The following is a 17341-nucleotide window of genomic DNA, read 5'->3' as shown; positions in this document are numbered from 1 at the left end:
AGTAAGAAGAAAATTTGACAAAAACATGTTTAAAAAAAATAATATCTCATTTTGCCCCGATGTTGTCTCTGGCCATGTTGTCTCTGGCTGAAAGAAAAGCTACAAGAAGTGGTGTGGGGAGAAATGAACTCTTGTCGAAAAATATTTATCTATCCATTCACATACCGCCTTAAAAGAAAACTTGTGAAAGACGTGAACGCGTGATGGTCGGTTCGTCGCATATGGGTCTAATGGGTGGATATTGGCATAATCCTCGCTCGTAGAGCCAACTTTAGATTCCAGACTTTTAAAAAGACACCCACGAGGGGCTACCAAGTTGAATAGCTCTCCAATAGACAGATGGTGACCTGTGGGTAGTTGCAAACCTGGTAATCTTATTCACAATGAATCATGTAGGTGTTGTTTGTCGATAACGCTCAAGAATCACGGAGGTGTTCGCAATAACGCCAGTCAACTCGAGCGCAATCTTTGGGTATTTTTCAAATGAGATTTTTCTCCCATCAAGAATTTAAGGGCAGAATAGCGGCCACTCAATTACCAAAAATGGTCCTCCCCAAGCGGATCCGTCGCATCAAATGCAGCTCCGCCTCAGCCTTGGCGTCCTATCTACTGTACAGGGACCTTCAAATACAACATATCATTCACCCTTTGTCTCATTCCAGGCCTGGCTCCTACTGCCAGTAACAATGCATGCCAAGATTCACCCACAGGAGCCAGAATTCAGGAGGCATGTTGTGCTCGACGATAAGCTTTCCAACTCATCTGCCACAACCCTAACAGTGTGGAGGAAATCTCTGGTTTTCAGTTGCAATGGTTTCGCTGTTTTCAATTCAAGCGGGAACCTTGTGTTCAGAGTGGACAACTATACTTCAGATCTCAAAAATGAAATTGTTTTCATGGACGCTGCAGGAATGACACTCCTCACAATACGACAAAAGGTAGATAATTTTTCTCAATTGGGCTTTAGTTTTGTTGGTGTACATGCACTTAGACTAGCTATGTTGGTGTACATGCACCTAGATTAGCTCCAGTTAACTTATTGCTTCCATCATGTACACATTAACATAAGATAAAGCACACTTAGCTTTAGTTAGCTTTAGTTATTGCATATACAACTAAGCTTAACTTAGTTGCTTTTATGTATTTATTCTAAAACTAATATTGTAGAATCAATTTTTATTCTTTTCTCAATTCTTGCTCGCTCCCTTCCTTCTCTTGCAAGCTTGTTTATTGTTTTGCAGATCTAGATCTGTGTATCTCAAAAATCTTACATGGTATCAGAGCATAGGGATTTGTAATCAGTGCACAAGCAATTTTATTTGCAGGTTCAGAAGATTGAAGCAAAAACAAAGAATGGAGTCTAAATTGGAGTTTCCACAATCGGAAATTCTCACTCCATATAATTATTTCGAATGGAAGCCAAAGATTCAACTTCATCTCAGAAGTAGAGGCTTATTTCGAATAACCATGGAAACGGAAGTTGAACCAACATCGGCAATGGAGAAAACAAGATATTTCAATCGCATGGACGAGGCCTTCGGCATTCTATGTTTATCTATTTCTCCGGAACTGCTATTTCATGTTGAATCATGTTCAACTCCAAATGAAGTATGGAAAATTTTGGAAGGATTGTTTGGAAAACAGGATGAAATGCAAGGTCACATTCTCGAAAATGAGTTAAACTCATTAGATCCGAGAAACTTTGAGAACATTCAAGATTTTTTCACAAGGTATAAAGCCTTGTTGGTTCAGCTGAAAGAATGTGGGATCGACAAATCCAAGCAAGAAAATCAGTTGATTCTTTCCATTTTATCAAAACTTGGTCCAGAGTATGCAGTATTCGTCTCTACATTCCACACAGTCAGATCTGCAACTGGTGTAGCTTGGAAGATGCCCTCACTGGATTCTTTTATTCAGTCTTTGATGCATGAGCAAGATAAGCTCATCAAAATGGGCACACTTAAAAATTCCAAAGCGCATGCACTTACTGTGCATGCAAAAGGAAAGGAAAATTCCAAAGACCATCAGAAAGGAAAAGGGAAGAAGGATCCTGATCCAAGAAAGGGAGGACATCCCAAACCCCCTGATGGATCATCTGGCTCAAAGGAAAGGAAAGGAACGAAAGGGCAATCAATGTGCAATTATTGCCACCGTGGTTTTCATCCTGAATCTGCATGCATGAAGAAGACTATAGATCTTATGGCGCAGACACTCCAACAACACAATCTTGGAGACCACATTCCTGAGAATGCTAAGAAGAAGTCTGGAGAAAAAGCACCAGATCCAAGAGGTAATGGGCATGCTTTGATTGCTCTTCATTCTGCACCACAAGAATGGATCCTCGATTCAGGAGCTTTACATCATATGGCTTCTTCAAATGAATGCTTTTCTTCTCTACATGCATACTGAGGTCATCCCATTCTCATGGGGATAATTCTGCAGTTGCAGCAACTGGACAAGGAAGAGTGCAATTCAAAGATGGAAGTTTTGAAAATGTCTTGCATATTCCAAGGCTTTCTATGAATCTTCTCTCAGTGTATCAGATGACACACATAGGCAGCGGAAGGAAAGTGGAATTTACCCCAGATTCCGTGAGCATTTATGACATGCAAACCAATTTGAAGATTGCATCTGGCAAGGTAAATGATCAATCTCGTCTGCATACATTTTCTGATTTTGTTCCTCAATCAGATTCTATTTTGCTACTTACGCATGCAAATGAAGTAGGATTTGGCACGAGAGATTTGGGCACTTGAATTTCAGATATATGCAACAGCTTAGTAAGCAAGGGATGGTCAAAGGATTGCCAACCATTGTGTTGTGGGGAAAAATGCTTATGCAGGACGATCCTATCCACCTAAGGTGTGACAGTGCCTTAGCAACAAATAGAAACAGCTATTCTAGTATTCTTCCTTTATGAATTAAGAATGAAGAGAGATGGATGGACTAACCGATGTCTTCCGTTTGTCCCTCGATCCATTTTTTCTTCTCTTTGAGAGTTCCCAGCTACTTGTCTTCTCGCTCGCCCAGCTTCAACAGGTTCCTGCAAGATCACAAGAAGGGAACACTACACAAAGACATAGATTCATATTCATAACTAGTTCAGGATTAGAAATAAACTAAACATACTAATGTAATCATACATCAAAGACACATCAGTATATAGGAGAAACCAAGATAGCTTTATTGATGAAATAACAAGGTTCAGGAGGAGATACAACCAAGAGAGTTCCAATCCAGCATCTACCTCCCAGCGAATGAAATTCCTATCTTCACCTCCCTTCAAAGCATTAAGCACCCAATGATTCCAATCTCAAACCAACATCAATTCTTTGCAATAACAAAATTCCAGCCTCTAGATCTCATGGAGAAGAGATCCATATATAGATGTTTGGAGTGAGGATGAGTCAGCTTGTGATCTAACTAGTGTCCTCTCTCTCTGTCAGTTCTTACTTCCACTTGGAGACTAAGAGCCTCTTACTCATCACTTAGTCGAACTCAGCAAGGCAAGTGTCATGGAGGAAGATTCTGGAAGCTTCCACAGTCTTGACACCTCTCACAAGAGACCCTGACATTTGTCATTTCCCGCTCAGCGCACTCTAGTAGTGCTTCCACCTGCGTTGCAATGCTACTAGCTAGTGTAGCCTCTGCATTTCAACGCAGGCAGCTAGTGGAGCTTCTAAATTGATCCTGAATTGACTTGTTTTTGAGCAGTTTCTGGTGGAGAACTTCTGTGAATTGCTGTGGTTTGTTAGCCTTGTTCCTCTAGGGGTAGGAACAACATGTTTAGGGACTTTGGATCCCTTGGATTATGGACATTTCATGCTTATAGCTGTAAGGCACAAAAATGTCTATAACAGTTGCCCCCTAAAGTATGAGGTCGTTTATCGGGTGAAATGCTTTATTAGGAGGATCCGAAGTTCTTTCAATGCTGGGAGGAGACCTGTAATACAATACAATACAATACATTATTTTCATACTTTTTTCATGATCTAGCTGAGGCGAGCATTCCCATGCTCAGCTTTATAAATTCATTTTCATGTACATATAACAGACAATCGTCTGATGATAGACTGATGATTCTGATAGAGCCATCATCCTTTTGGTAGGATGATTATCTGTGCTGTAAAGCTGTACATTTCTATGTCTTTATTTTCTGAATATATATCGCAGCCCGGATGGATGAAACTAGATCCGGGGTCTTCAATCTCGTCTGATCTTCACTCTAAGTACAAGTCGATCCATGTGAGAATTGCTCTGAAGTCAAACATGGAAAGACATCGCTTGATTACCAGTCAATGATGTAAACTGTTAACAAGCGCGAGAGGAATCACCGATAATGATGATGACCCTCAAGGTACTGCAGTACAATTCACGTGGTGTGAATAGAGGACTTGGCGTCGAACACCACGCAAAATCTTTCGGTCGAAGGTCATTGATGTATACCTGTCGCCGGAAGTGAGAAACTTGCCATTGAGGCATGCAAGCTTCAAAGTACTGAAGGGGGTGTTCCTAGATCAACTTCTTGGATAATGAGCTGATGTCGACAAGAAGCGATCTGTCAAAGGAGGGCCTTAATGAATCCCACATCGATGACACGGAACGGAGCTAATGATTTTGATGGAGGTGAAAACAATCTGATGACATATGATTCAGGGTGGCGGTCATGAAAGAGTATAATGTATGGTAGTGGATGGGACACAGGTGACTTCTCTGAACGACTTCTCTTGAACATATGGCGACACTGATGCGATGGATTGGTAGCATTACCCCAAGTATGGATGGTATGGCGAGACCATGGTGATGTGACCAGTGAATGAAACAACCCAACCCGATTGTGGTACGGAGGAAAAGTGTCATGTTCAAGAGCGACTTGCTACCATCAAAGTTTTCTTGAGTTTCTCCCAATTTTTCCCCAGTCATTGCTGACCAGTACCTCTTTATTTTTGTCAAGCTTGAGGAGGATAACATATGCTTGTTCTATAACTTGCCCTTCAGGCAAGCCCATCGCTATGTTTTAACAAGCCTAGCGATAGTGAAACTCGTTCTCGTCTAAAGACAAGTTTGTCGCTATTTCATGCATTTAACGAGTCTAACGACAAGGATAACTCGATCCTTTTCATTTTTAGAGAGTGTGAAAAGGTACATAAAGTTAACTCCAAAAGTCCTTTTTCATCATCTAATCCCTTAAGTCCGAAAAAGTATAAAACAATACAGAAGGGATGAATTTTCGATATCTTTAACGAGCCGAATAAAACAAGCGCTCGATCTTTTTGTGCAATAATCCCTCAGGTCCAAAAAGATTAAAATCTAGAGGAGGGATAGCTCTTCCGGTCACTTTTAACGAGATGGAAGGCCAAAACTCGGCAATCTTTTCATATTTTACGAGTCAGATGGAAAGAGCTTAAAGAAGACTCGTCTTTTGAGGAACGAGTGATAAAAAGGGGTAGTAGCTGATTCCAGGGAAGGATTGGAATTTCCAAATCACGACAGTGTCACAAGGATGGCTAGTGAAATCACTCTTTGCAGCTGTTCCTCAAAATGGGTAAACAATCATATGGAGGTGAATGATCGGCCAATGGAAAAGTGGAGGTGATGGGCAAACACGACCAAGGCTTTAATGGCTGATGATATTACATTCACGGTGGTTATTTACCGGAATAGTTCATTTTTTAACGAGCTTAAACGCGGGTGGAAACATTTGCTCGATCTTATGTTTATTTTTTAACGAGCATGAACTATGCGCTAAAACTGCTCGGATCTTGCGTTTATTTTTTAACGAGCATGAACTGTGTGTTAAAACTGCTCGAATCTTGCGTTTATTTTTTAACGAGCATGAATTGTGTGCTAAAACTACTCGATGCGGGTTTATTTTTTAACGAGCTTGAACCCTGCAGTAACACTGCTCGTGGCGGGTTTCTTTTTTAACGAGCTTGGACCCTGCAGTAACACTGCTCGTGGTAAGTTTGCATGCCCCCAGCATAATAACGCAAATCGAGGTGCATGCCCCCCAAGATTCATTGCATTTAACTTGGTGGTTGGAATGAAGGTTTTCCTTTGAGATTTGGAAAGGGGATTGTTTCATTTTTTAATGAGGTTGACACAGTAAAAGAACTGTCCTCATGACTCCTTGTTTCATTTTTTAATGAGGTTGACACGAGATAAGAACCGTCCTCGGAGTCCACTGTATTTACAGCATTTGATAGAAAAACGAAAGCTGAAGGATGATAAAGGTCATCTTGAGGATCTTCTCCACAATCCGGGAGAAGGGAACAATGGTGGGAATCATTCCATGGTGCTCCGTCAATTACCATTGATTGGACAATTCCTTCGTCGGTGACATGCACTTGCAACCAAGGATCTGAAGGGGTACCATATTCTTTAGATCTATCTTTCCAAACGCTTGATGAGCGTTGATTTTGGGTTGCCCCCCAGGCCAAGAAAATTGATTGCTACAATATTTCTAAAATGGCGATGATCCATGCTGACAAAATGTTCAGGAATCTTTGGAATCCATTAGATATAGAAGATTTCATATTGTAGGTTTTCACTGTGGCCATTTCCGCCAGATTACTCGGAGGCGGTAGGGCAAAAGTACCCATTAAGGCAGGGTCTTTTAGGAGACCTACTCCAATATTTTGAAGCGAATGATTGCTTCCATGGATCATTGGAATGCTTCCCGTAACTTGTGAACTGTCGGGGAGGAAAGTTTGTTGGTCGACGACTGTAATTCCTCCTTGAAAGGGAAATGAAATCTTCCTGAAGTAGGTCAACACAACTGCGGCCATGGCATATATCCAAGGCCTTCCCAGTAGGATGTTGTAATCGAGGTTTCCATCAATTACTTCAACATCAATTCCTACTCTTTTGCCCCCTAGTTCAACTTGCAAGTTACTTAAAATCCCGTATGGAGTGTATGATCGTCCATCAAATGCTTTTAACGTCGTTGACGATCTCGACAAGGGTGGTGAGCCTAAATTTTTTCAGCAACTCATCGATATAATACACGTAGATGCCCCCTCATCAATAATTGTTCGATGAACAATTTTGTTGAGGGCTTTCACTTGAATAAGGAAAGCTAGTTGAGCTGGTAACTGAGGGTCATATCCTTTATGATCAAAGGCCACAAGATTGGAATCCATTGGGCCAATCCCACCTATTGCTGATAATAAAGCTTGCTCTTGGGAGGGGCAATTTTGCGGTACCTCAAGTGTCGACATAGCGGACGACAATTGGGCCAGGTCCTCTATTATATTATAATTCTGTGCTATCTTTGCACGAGGATTAAATGTCGATTTGTGTACTACTCCCTTTGGCGACTTTATCATTGGTTCAGGAATGATGGGCGGCACAACTTCGGTCAAAGTTGTCGTCGAACTACTAGGTTGTTCATTAGCCTTGTTATTCGACAGCTATGGATTCCCGTAATCTTTATTCCTTGTCAAAGCATCATTTTGCTGCTTTGAGACAGACAACATAAGCACTTGGGATTGGGAAGCATCTCCACTATCAACCAGATTTGTTCCTGGATTTGGAAACGAATCAGTTAACACTGCTGAGGTTTTCGAATTCTTAAAGAATTTCTTCAGCTCAGCTTTGTATGGACATTCGCTTGTCCAATGACGCTTGTCACATATCTGACACCCTGTGGTAGGGGGTTTCCTATTTCCAGGAGGGTTTGAAGAAGTTTTTCCAGGTGATGACTCATCCTGTTTCTTCTTCTTCCCTTTGTTTTGTTTCTTCTTGCTTCCTAGTTGTTTGGTTTCTTTGCCCTTATCTGTCGATACGACATTTACTTCCAAAGCAAGAATTTCATCTTTTGCATTTTGATCTGAAACCTTACGGGCTTTCTTGGATGTAGCCTTTGTCGATTTCGCGTTTGTCGTTCCAATCACGCCATCGCTGGCGTGAGAGTCATTGTTTGATTTAGGAGGAGGAGGAATTGAGAATTCCGGTCTAGGGGCGTCAGGTATTTTGTCGTAGAGCGTGCCAGACTGAGTATAGACCAAGTCTAGATATTGCACACGAGCGATAACTTGCTCTTCCATTACGACTCCCCCCTTGGCCACATCTTCCGTGATGGTAGGAAGTAATGACTTTATAAACCATTCAGCTAACAGCTGATCGGGAACGTATGTTTTTACCATCCTACGACGACATCGCCACTCATGTATATGATCAGATATGTGAGTGGCCGTTGTCTGTTTGAAGTTGGTAAGGATTTCCATCCCTGTTTCATACCTTATAGGTAATTGAAAATGGGTTAAAAAGGTAGTGGCTAAGGTGCTGAAATTGTCGAACGAAGCTCTAGGTAATTCAATATACCATTTAGCCGCTGGACCCGTTAACGTCCTCTGAAAGAGGCGAAGCCTTATCGAATCATCATTTAAGGTGTTTGACGAACAGCATAGATGAAATGTCATCACGTGATTCGATGGATCTTCACCCGGATTTTCATTAAATTTAAGAATGTCTGATGGAAGTTTGTGTGGAATCAGTGGCCACCAAGGGGCGTAAGCAATTGGATCGTTCGTTAACCGGTGTAAATCAGGTAACTCTAGAGTTTCCACGAATGGTAACTGCTGGCTCAAGTTAGGTGAAGCATACCCAGGATACGATGGGATCGCCTGAGCAGTTGGTCTTTGCATACCAGCATAATGCAGCTGATGCTGGTATGACTGGTAAGGTTGGTGGACAAGACCATTATAAAATGGTTGATTTTGACCGTTTTGAATGTACGGTTGTCCACTGTTTGCAAAGATCTGCTGCTTCGAACCTTGGTATACTTGTTGGAATTGTGGTTGTTGGTATTGCACCAGCCATGGTTGACCAAGGTGTGGGGTAATTGTACCCGTTTGGACCTGTGTCGCCCCACTAGTTGGCGATTGTGGTTGAGTCGCAGGGTCAAGGGGCTGTTGCATTACAACTTGAGAAATCTGAGGTTGACATACAACAGGAAACGTTTGTTCTTGCGATACTGTCACGATAGCTGGTGTAGTTGGGATGTTTGACATAGGTACACATTGTTGCATTGAATACACAACCCTTGGTTGTTGAAGTAGCATAGGCACCCAACCACTTGAAGCAATTCCAGTGTAACCTGAACTTTGTTGTGAACTCCCGTATGGATAGCCTCTCAGAGGGGGTAATGAAAGGGCATACTGCCCCCCATACGGTGGTGATCCAGCACTGAAAGGGATTGTTTGCCCTTAAGGACCGGATTGCCCAAATTGACCTCCAAACGGATCAACTTGTCGAGTTTCAACATAAGAGTTGCCGTGTATTATTCCGGAAGAACAAACAGGAACGGACCATACTGTCGTAATAGCCCCTGAATGGGCTCCTTCCAGTGGTTGAGAGCTAGTTGGGACAGACGGTATGCCGGCGAACATTGCCGGAGTGACGGCAGGGAGTTCTGTCATCGCTGTGTCAGGTGCCACAGTCCTAGATGTTGACGGTTGTTCAGACATTTTCAGTCTATCCAAGAGATTCCCTAGCGATTCTACAAGAACTTCCGCTGCTGGTAGACTAACTTCTGAAGAAGGATATAGAGTGACCCCGACTCCAAAGTGAGTTGGAGTACTTGTTGGAGGGTCTTCTACAATTTCTTCAATCACAATCAGACCAGGTGGAAGAGGAAGACCGTCAGGTCCGTAAAATATTTCTGGTGCCGAAGAAGGGGTTGTATTGACAGTGACAGATGTTTGAAGAGCACCACTCTCCGGACCGGTTACCGATGGAACTGGTTCGGTAACACAAGTGTTTACTCTCAAACTAGGATCAGTATCACTGTCCCTCTGTGGCTGTTGAACTTCTTCTGTAGAGGCAGGGATTCCAGAAATGTTTGGAGTAACCGGCACCTCCGATGTCGTCGGAACACTTGTTCTAACTTTAAGAGGATATTTGGAACCAGTTAAACGAGTTTGCTTTGTCCGTACTGGTTTCGATTCTGGAGACAAAGACGGTTGACTCGTAAGCCTCTGCGAACGACGGGGTTTCAATTGACTTTCTTCCACGATTGCGGATTACTCGATCAACTAAAATAAACAAGGGAAGTATGTTTCCGAATTGAATGAATTTTAGACGCTTTTAGACACAGCTTGCTTTTTCAATTTTAAAGAGTCGAGAAAAAGCTAAAGATGACTCTAGTCTCCTTCGATGTTTTAACGAGCCCGAAGTGACAAATGCTCGGATGGACATTTTCCGTTATAGAGTCTGAAAAAGGCCAAAAGGAACTGCTCTGGAGTTCTAGGTAGAGGGTGTGCCAAACTTTTCCCAAAACCGCAGAATACTGTTTAAGGTACGGGTGGTCAATCTTCCTGAATGCTGTGTTCAGTGCATTGCGATCAGTAGGGCGGCCGACACGACTTCCTAAGGATGAAGGTTTTATGCCTATAGGGGTCTCCCAATATATACTCGACGGTACGTGGGAGCACAATCCATACTTGTGCTATCATCCCTCAGGAAGAATCACCCACCATCAGCGAGATCGACAGTCACCAGGCTTTACGACGCCGGAACACGTCTCTATCCTAGACCTCTATGTTGTGCGTTATGTTACAAAGCGTTATTAAGTTCATTCAGTTTATTTTATGTTGATCTTTTTTAGAAGTTTTCCTTTTGAGGTTCACCACGAGATGTATAGACAACTTCCTAAATGCAATCTAAAAGATGATAAGAAAATTTTATCTCTTTTTCAACAATGAAAATCCTAGCTACAAAGGGAAAAGAAAGACACCATCTTTTCTCAGAGAGCAATCAGCACACTCTAAATGCACTTTCCCTAAATCAATCACGCAAACTATCAAGATGCAAATGCACAATGCAAGTGTTTGTTTTCCGCTTTCTTAATATTGATGCCTAAAAATAAAGCTTTTTGCACAACTTTGAATTTGATTTTAAATGACAAATACAAACAAGTTTACTTTTTCAAAATCAGAAAGGGTAGAAGAGATTACAACACTTAACGATTTTCGAAATGAATACTTGTTTTGACACTCAAAAGAGACAAACTCAAACCAAAAGCAAAAATGAATGTATAACCAACTGTAAACAGCCAATGAACTCTCTCCTAAGATCACAATCAACAGATCTGAATCAAGGGCTACAGGATGACTATTTCACTCTTGCAAAGGGAAACTGTAAATGATGCCACAAACACATAAAAACACTCACAGTCTTTTGTACAAAAGGAGACGGAATTTAAGCAGAGAAAAGGGCTATTAGATAGGTACCTATGCTGGTTACAGGCTGCAAAAATCAGAGATCAAAACAAGGCAAAACAGAGCAGAGAACCCCAGCTGCACAAGCCCTAATTGGATCAGCGCACCTATATAACAGGGAAACTGAATGTCAACGTAGGTAGCCTTCACGGGAACTGCGTTGAAATGCAGAGTCTCTTCACAGAGCCTGCGCTGAAGGAGAAACGAGAGTTCCTCACTGGGTTTTGGGTCAGGGTTTGCTATTTAATCTACAGTTTCAGGCCAAATCAAAGCAACAAGCAAGGTACAATCAAAGGGATGCTTTGAAGGAGGGCTAAGATCTATCACAAAGGATCATCAAATCATTTGTGAGTCCATTGTTTAGATCATAGACAAATCCAGTGATTGGATCAAAGCAGCAGTTGTCTACTTTGCATCTGAGAATAGCAGATGCAGTTCGATTGTTGCTGTTGAGTCTATGAAACAAAAAATGATAGAAACACAAATAAAATGACTAAAAAGATCTTCCCCAGTGGAGTCGCCAATTTGTTGTGGGCAAAAATGCTTATGCAGGACGATCCTATCCACCTAAGGTGTGACAGTGCCTTAGCAACAAACAGAAACAACTATTCTAGTATTCTTCCTTTATGAATTAAGAATGAAGAGAGATGGATGGACTAACCGATGTCTTCCGTTTGTCCCTCGATCCGTTTTCTCTTCTCTTTGAGAGTTCCCAGCTACTTGCCTTCTCGCTCGCCCAGCTTCAACAGGTTCCTGCAAGATCACAAGAAGGGAACACTACACAAAGACATAGATTCATATTCATAACTAGTTTAGGATTAGAAATAAACTAAACATACTAATGCAATCATACATCAAAGACACATCAGTATATAGGAGAAACCAAGATAGCTTTATTGATGAAATAACAAGGTTCAGGAGAAGATACAACCAAGAGAGTTCCAATCCAGCATCTACCTCCCAGCGAATGAAATTCCTATCTTCACCTCCCTTCAAAGCATTAAGCACCCAATGATTCCAATCTCAAACCAACAACAATTATTTGCAATAACAAAATTCCAGCCTCTAGATCTCATGGAGAAGAGATCCATATATAGATGTTTGGAGTGAGGATGAGTCAGCTTGTGATCTAACTAGTGTCCTCTCTCTCTGTCAGTTCTTACTTCCACTTGGAGACTAAGAGCCTCTTACTCATCACTTAGTCGAAATCCGCAAGGCAAATGTCATGGAGGAAGATTCTGGAAGCTTCCACAGTCTTGAAACCTCTCACAAGAGACCCTGACATTTGTCATTTCCCGCTCAGCGCACCCTGGTAGTGCTTCCACCTACGTTGCAATGCAACTAGCCAGTGTAGCCTCTGCATTTCAACGCAGGCAGCTAGTGGAGCTTCTGAATTGATCCTGAATTGACTTTTTTTTGAGCAGTTTCTGGTGGAGAACTTCTGTGAATTGCTGTGGTTTGTTAGCCTTGTTCCTCTAGGGGTAGGAACAACATGTTTAGGGACTTTGGATCCCTTGGATTATGGACATTTCATGCTTATAGCTGTAAGGCACAAAAATGTCTATAACACATTGAATTTTCAGATGGTGTTTGTAATGGATGTGCTCTTGGAAAGCATCCACAAGAAAAATTCGTGAAGGTGCATGCATGGAGAGCCTCTTCACCTTTGGAACTTGTACACTGTGATCTCATGGGTCCATTTCCGGTGCTTCCAATGAGCAAAGCAAGATATGTGTTGTCATTTATAGATGATTACACGAGATTCACTTGGGTTCACTTCTTGAAACTCAAGTCTGAAGTTTTTCAACATCTAAAGATTTTCAAAGCGCATGCGGAAAATCAGTCTGGAAAACGCATAAAAATACTCCACACAGATAATGGGATGGAATATGTCAACAAAGATATCAAGAATCTTTGTGATGAAGCAGGCATACAGTTCCTTACACTCCACAACAAAATGGCATGGCTTTAAGGAAAAATCGATCTTTGAAAGAGATGGCTAATTGCATGTTGCATGCAAGATCTCTTCCGTCGAAATTGTGGGCCGAAGCTATTAATTGTGCCTCATACATCCAGAACAAATCTCCTCATAAATCTGTTACTGGAAAAACAGCTTTTGAGGCTTGGACTGGCATGCAACCTGAAGTTAGTCATTTCCGCATTTTTGGATCTCGAGCATGGGCCCGCATTCCTCCAGAGAAGAGAAAGGCTTTGGAGCCTCAAAGCAAAGCATGCATGTTTGTAGGATATTCTGATGAAGTCAAAGGGTACAGATTGCTTGATATCCACACTGAAGAGCTCTTTATTGAAAGGAGTGTAAAGTTTGATGAAGATATTTCGCATGCACCAGTAGATGAACTTGTTACCAAACTTTCATCACCACTCATTGATGAGTATGCAGATGAAACTTCAGACAAGCATTCTGATGAAGATGAGTCTTTTCCTGTGACCCCTGTTAGACCACCAGTTGTTGAACATCGAGATCATACTTCTGCATGTAGTTCGGAAGATTCTCGACCACCTTCAACACAAAAATGGCGCAGCATGAGTGATATCCTTGATGATCCTGCCTCTATCCCTCTGTTTGAGGAAGATCCGCAAGCACTCTTAGCTATGGAGCCATCCATGCCCATGCATGCTTATATGATGCATGGATTTGATCCACAAACTTATGCAGAAGAAAATGGGCATCCTGAATGGGAAGCCGCCATGGATGAGGAATATTACTTTGTCATTGAGAACCAGACTTGGGATTTGGTTCCTCTACCTTCAAATCGCAAACTTGTGAGATGCAAGTGGGTTTACCGGACCAAGAAAGCATCAAATGGCCAAGTTAGTCGATATAAGGCACGATTGGTAGAAAAAGGTTTTCAGCAAGTACATGGTGTTGACTATGATGAGACTTTTGCTCCAGTGGCAAAAATGGATTCCATTCGGCTAGCTCTCTCCATTGCAGCAACAAGAGGATGGGAGGTGCATCATATGGATGTGAAGAATGCCTTTCTTCATGGTGATCTCGAGGAGGAAATCTACATGGAGCAGCCACCGGGATACATGTAGAATTCATCTCTGGTATGCAAACTAAAGAAGTCTCTCTATGGCCTCAAGCAGGAACCTAGAGCACGGTATGCAAAGATGGATTCTTATTTGTTATCTCAAAATTTTGTACGTTGCAAATCTGATTCCAATGTTTATTTTTTGAAGACAATTGACTCCTTGTTGATCATAGTACTCTATGTAGATGATCTTTTGATAACAGGTAGTTCCGCTTCTGTCATTACTAACATCAAAACTGCATTGCATAAGCGGGTTTCTATGACAGACATGGGCTTGCTAAATTTCTTCCTTGGACTAGAGATCCATCAGCGTGATTCTGGCATTACCATTTCTCAACCAAAATATGCCAGAGATCTTTTGGCATGATTTCACATGAGTGACTGCAAGCCAGCAGCCACACCTTTCTTATCAGGGATAAAGCTTGAGAATGGAAAAGACACACCATTGGTTGATTGCACATTGTATCGCCAGCTTGTGGGAAGTCTTCTTTATCTCACTCACTCCTGTCCTGATCTCTCCTATGCTGTCGGAGCAGTTTCCAGATACATGCAGGAGCCACATGAGTTACACTGGAATGATGGAAAGCGGATCCTTCGATATGTCCAGGGGACAATCACCTATGGGATTCATTATGCAGCCAATTGTTCTTTGAATCTCATTGGGTTCACAGATTCAGACTGGGCTGGCAACACCATTGATCGCAAGTCTACTTCCGGTTATGTACTTAGTTTAGGATCCGGCCCAATTTGTTGGTCAAGTAAGAAGCAGGCTGCCATTGCTTTATCATCAGCAGAGGTCGAGTATAAAGGAGCAGTCAATGCTACTATTCAGGCAATTTGGCTACAACATTTCCTATCTGAGCTTGGGATTAGTGTCCATCATGCAACTGTCATCTGGTGCGATAATCAAAGTACACTAAAGTTTTGCAGAGATCCAGTGCAGCGGCAGCATACCAAACACATCGAGATCCACATGCACTTCATTAGAGAACTCATTCATGATGGGATCATCGATCTTCAGTACTGTCCTAGTTCCGAGCAGATTGCTGACATCTTCACCAAGACTTTCACTGAGCAGAAGTTTCGATTCCTGCGAGATCGTCTCGGGGTGAAGGACACGACTGCCTAGCAGTTGTCTTTTCTCTACTTTTGCATTATATTTTGAGGGGGGGTTTTCTTCCCACTGGGTTTTCCCTCTTTCCTCCTTTTTATGCATTGTATATGGGTACCTAAAATGGCCGTGTTGCCGGGACTCATTCATTTTGCATCACACTCACCTAAGTTATGCTTAAGGGGGGGTGTTGGTGTACATGCACTTAGACTAGTTGTGTTGGTGTACATGCACCTATATTAGCTCCAGTTAACTTATTGCTTGCATGTGGCACATGTACACATTAACATAAGATAAAGCACACTTAGCTTTAGTTAGCTTTAGTTATGGCATGTACAACTAAGCTTAACTTAGTTGCTTTTATGTATTTATTCTAAAACTAACATTGTAGAATCAATTTTTATTCTTTTCTCAATTCTTGCTCGCTTCCTTCCTTCTCTTGCAAGCTTGTTTATTGTTTTGCAGATCTAGATCTGTGTATCCCAAAAATCTTAAAAGTTTTTTACCTTCCTGTAACAGAAGAAGAAATCTCTGCAATGTTTGAAATAATTAATTATACCGTATGTGAAGCAGAGCTGGTTCAGCCTGCAGAATCAATGGAAAGGTTTCGAGGAAGATTTCCGTGAAGTCCAAAAACCATTGTTTGTTGTTAGAAGGGCGACCCCTCTGCTAATTCCTGCCAAGACTTTAGCAGAGGTGTATATGTATTCTTCGGTTACAAGTAAACAGAAACCACAGTTTGACTACCGTGTTGCAGGATGTTATGCCAAACGTTCCTTCACCATTCTCAACATCTTTAACGAAGTCGTTGCAGAGGTTGGTTTCTTTATTTGTGGTTAGCTCATTTTCAGTTCTCTCTTTTACATACTGAATATTTTGTATTTGTATTGTATTCACTTCAAGTTATGAAAGGATTCTTTACGGTATTGTTGGTGAAGCCAAAGCAGGTGAGGTCAGAGATAACACTTGTAGGAGATGTGTTCAATTTGATGGTGAGCCCAACATGCTTTCAGTATGGGTTTGATTGTGGTTTTTGATCAGATGATGCCATCTTGACTGGTGGGGGCATTTCCAGAATTAGAGACCATAAGGGAATATGTCTTAATTTATCACTTCTGGGTCGTGGAATTGGCAGTCCCATGAAACCAATAGTTGAGAATAATAGATATTGAGAGTTCCAGTGTGTCCACATAAGGGACATATAGCATGTAATTGGGCTCCCTAGAGTGTACAACATCACCGAGAACACCATGTTTTTTTATAAAATATATGTGTAAATTTATGAGAGATATTTGAACCTCTTAATATACAAAGAGAGATTTGAACATGTACAGAAGAAAGTGGATCTGTTTGTGATTTAATAATTAAAGTGAGGTATGCTATATTAATCTCTGAAAGAGTGAGTCTCATAAAACTTATGTTCTCCACTCATTCAACAAAAAGGCTCTGCACGTTGTCCATATGGTATTCTACATTAACAACACTAGGTGAATCATTGTTTCAAACACATAACTATCAATTTAGAGCTTAAAGAGCTGAGCTCCCAGAAAAAATGTTAGTAACGGTGACCTACTGCATAAGGTATGTGAATGCAGGCCTATATTTATGCCAATAGGTGTTCTCCCTATCAGAATCCACAATTTAATCATTTTCCTAATTAATCTTCTTGATCGGATGGCTTGAAAGATGTCAGTATATTCTTGTAATCGTCACTAAATCAATGAATGAAATTCGCAACAGTAATTTTCTTGCATATCTAGAACACATACTTAGACCATACTTAAATTAATTTTTTACAAACCATGATTAAAAATTTACTGTGCCTCTTGTTGATAACCATGTATGTAGGATTAAGAAAAAATGAAATAAAAAAATTAGTGTCGAACACTCGTCTTTCAAAGTGCCTTTGAAAGTGGTCTCTTTGCATTCTCAAATGTATCAATGGTTGAAGC

General features: G+C 41.4%; 1 pseudogene across 1 annotated transcript; it reads left to right on the top strand.

Moving 5' to 3' along the window:
• The first annotated feature begins 531 nt into the window (after positions 1 to 531).
• LOC149158667 (protein LURP-one-related 8-like) lies at positions 532 to 16826 on the top strand (annotated as a pseudogene). Its single transcript, XR_016261074.1, has 3 exons — positions 532 to 938; positions 15963 to 16209; positions 16302 to 16826. The product of XR_016261074.1 is annotated as a protein LURP-one-related 8-like (transcript).
• Positions 16827 to 17341: the final 515 nt, after the last annotated feature.

This window comes from Pinus tabuliformis, chromosome 5_2 (assembly GCF_031772625.1).
Source record: "Pinus tabuliformis cultivar Carrire ecotype Pingquan chromosome 5_2, CPIR1, whole genome shotgun sequence".
NCBI lineage: Eukaryota > Viridiplantae > Streptophyta > Pinopsida > Pinales > Pinaceae > Pinus > Pinus tabuliformis.
Note: the sequence above shows the minus strand (reverse complement) of the source record. Positions and strands in the feature narration are given on the sequence as shown.